We start from the raw sequence: 3,436 nt of genomic DNA on the forward strand, positions 1-3,436 counted from the left end.
TCACTGAATGCTACTGATAAATGCATGGTATGGGTTTTTGTTGTTTTTTGTTTTGTTTTGATTTTAAAGATTTTATTTATTTGACAGAGAGAGACACAGCGAGAGAGGGAACACAAGCAAGGGGAGTGGGAGAGGGAGAAGCAGTCTCCCTGCTCAGCAGAAAGCCCGATGCGGGGCTCCATCCCAGGACACTGGGATCATGCCCTGAGCCAAAGGCAGATGCTTAATGACTGAGCCACCTAGGCGCCCTGAATGGTATGTTTTAAGCAAGATTCATCTCCAGTCAAAACAAATGGAAAAAGAACTTTGGGACTTTTAGTAACAGATATTAAATTAGGTTATGAACTTGCCCCAAGTGTAGGGGACAGCCCAAAGAAATGTAAGTCATACAATAAATGGACAATGTTAACTTCTGATCCAGCAGTGTCCAGCTTGCCTTCGTCAGGCACTGCCAGCCTGTCTCCTTGGTAGTCACAGACCACAACACAGCGAAACAGTGGCTCTCTACGCTGGCCACCTCAGGGCCTCCAGGCAAGCTAAGGCCAGCTCCTCTCAATTGTCAAGCAAATCTTGAAGCTCTACCAGACAAACAAGATGCTTTCCTGCAAAGGGCAGCATGTATTATTTTTCTTTAGCCTTTAAATGTCTAGTTGTTATTCCAAACAAAATTTTATAATGGGGCCCACATTTGGAATTTACTATAAGGTATTTTCCAAAGATTCTAAAATGCCTTGTATGGGGTTGAAGAAAAAAACTACTAGATTTTTCAGGTTTTTAACAAAGTTGAATTTAAATAAAAAAATTTTCATGGGCGCCTGGGTGGCTCAGATGGTTTAGCGTCTGCCTTCAGCTCAGGTCATGATCCCAGCGTCCTGGAATCGAGTCCCACATCAGGCTCTGTGCTTAGCAGGGAGTCTGCTTCTCACTCCCCCTCTGTTCCCCCTGCTTGGGCTCTCTCACTCTCTCTGTCAAATAAATAAATAAAATTAACTCAATGAAAATAAATTTTTTAAAAAGATGAGAAAAAAAAGAAAACACAAAGAAACATTTTATTTTGAAATAATTTTAAATAAAATTTGCAAAAACAGCACAAAGTATTCCCATCTACCTTTCTATGAGATCCCCTAAATGTAAGCATTTTATTGCGCTTGCTTCATCATCCCTCTCCGCTGTTTTAAGTCACTGAATACTGTGTATGAGTTCAATGTGTGTTCTTCCTTTTTTTTTTTTTTTAAAGATTTTATTTATTTATTTGCCAGAGAGAGAGATCACAGGTAGGTAGAGAGACTGGCAGAGAGAGAGAGAGAGAGAGCGGGAAGCAGGCTCCCTGCTGAGCAGAGAGCCCGATGTGGGACTCGATCCCAGGACCCTGAGATCATGACCTGAGCCGAAGGCAGTGGCTTAACCCACTGAGCCACCCAGGCGCCCCCTCAATGTTTTTTCTTTACAATCACTTCCTTCATGTGAACTGGTACTTGTTTCCTATAATTTACAACTCAGTGTATGATTTTAACATATATACAAAAGTATACACACACAGATACATACATTTATATTTTTTCAAAGTGATCAACACATATGGCCAAACAGTCAAATGGAAAAGATGGCTTTGTAATGGAAGGCTGTAGTTCTGCACTCAGCTCTGCTCCTCAGAGGCAATAAATATTTTAACCAGTCCTTTTTACTTTGGGTTCTTCCCCAGCCTACACATCTCTAAATCATACACTCCTACTGTTATTTTTTACTCATCAACTTTGGACATTTCCTTTTAACTTTCTACTTTGAAAACCAAGAATTTAGCCTACTTACTCCCTCCCTCCCATAGAGGTATCATTATTAAATACCAAATCAATTAAATACTAATTTAATAATAAATTACTATTCACTATTAAATACTAATCAATTAAATACTAAATCTCCACTTTTGTTCTATAGAAAGACAACTGCTCTCCCACTTTGTAATCAGAGGATATTAGCATTTTAATTATTTACCCTCTCCCCTTCATCTAAAGTCTAAAAAAAGTAAACTTTTTTTTTTTTTAAGATTTTATTCATTTATTTGTCAGAGAGACAGAGAAAGCACAAACAGAGGGAGCTGCGGGCAGCGGGAGAAGCAGACTCTCTGCTGAGGAAAGAGCCTGAGCAGGGACTTGATCCCAGGACCCTGTAATCCTGACCTGAGCTGAAGTCAGGTGCTTAACCAACTTCTTGGCCATCCAGGCACTTACACTGTCAATTTATAACATTTTCATCTTGTTCCATAACCGCCATTCAAATGTCCATTATTTGTCTAAGTTCATCTTATGAAAGGGAAAACTAATATGAATTTACATTTCCATAATGATGTAAACATGAGTCATTGCAGAGCAAGTAGCACGCTAAGAGCCCTTTTCCACAAGGCCAAGATCATGACCCCCTGTCACTTAGTGGAGTGTCAAATTGGAATGGGGATTCTACCTTTCACCTCCACCAAATCCCTTAATAGAATCTTCATGTTTTCCCAACTTTTTATTATTACCTGATCAGTTGCTGTCTGGGTATCTTTGGGCTTACCTTTTCTTTCTCAGGTTCTGTGAGCACAAAGGAATCCCTAAAATTCCAGAATGTGCTTCTCTGGTTCTCCGTGGAAAATTTTCTTTCTTTCTTTAGAGCAGCCTTCCATTTTAATTGGTTGCCAAGAATGAAACCAATTCGGAAGATTTCACATAAATTCTAGAATTCTGTCTTCTATTGAAAAATTACAAGATTAGTTACGTGGACTCAGATTCTGCAGTAATGTGCAACAGCACTGTTTTCCTTCCCTTTCCTTGTCTGGCCCCTGAGGTCCTGGGTTTTCAACTCTTGAAATACAGACTTCCACTTAATCTTCTTGGCTCCAGCCCCACATCTCACTCCTGCCTCTCTCAGGTTCCAGAGGGCAGGCCATGCCTTTCTGGAACTGTAGCACCTCCTTATGTATTCCCCCTAACTTACTGTGTGGTCCACAAACCAGAACAGTTTCAATGGTATCAGATGCAGAAGCTCATGCTCCATCCTAGATCTACTGAATATAATCTGCAGGTTAACAACATTCCCTTGGTGACTCTTAGGCAGATTAAGAAAAGAACTGGTCTAGACTGTAGTTTCCCTGTCCTTGCTTCCTTGGACATTCCCTCCCCACCCCCTTTTTGTCTTCCTAGGTTTATTCAATTATCTCATACTTGAATGTTCCCCACCCCTTCCACTTCATCATCAATTTTGTAGATGTAGTTTTAATTTTCATTTATTTTCCATTATTTAATAGGATCTATAGAGACAAGGGGGAAAAAAATCTGTGTGGTCAGTAATTCAACAATTTGATAGCTCTTAAAACACTAGAGCAATAGAAAATTTTGCCGTGCCCTGTTTTTGTTTTATTTGCTTGCTTATGTTTTTTACCTCTCCTCTCAATAAGAGC

Source organism: Mustela lutreola, chromosome 7 (assembly GCF_030435805.1).
Source record: "Mustela lutreola isolate mMusLut2 chromosome 7, mMusLut2.pri, whole genome shotgun sequence".
NCBI lineage: Eukaryota > Metazoa > Chordata > Mammalia > Carnivora > Mustelidae > Mustela > Mustela lutreola.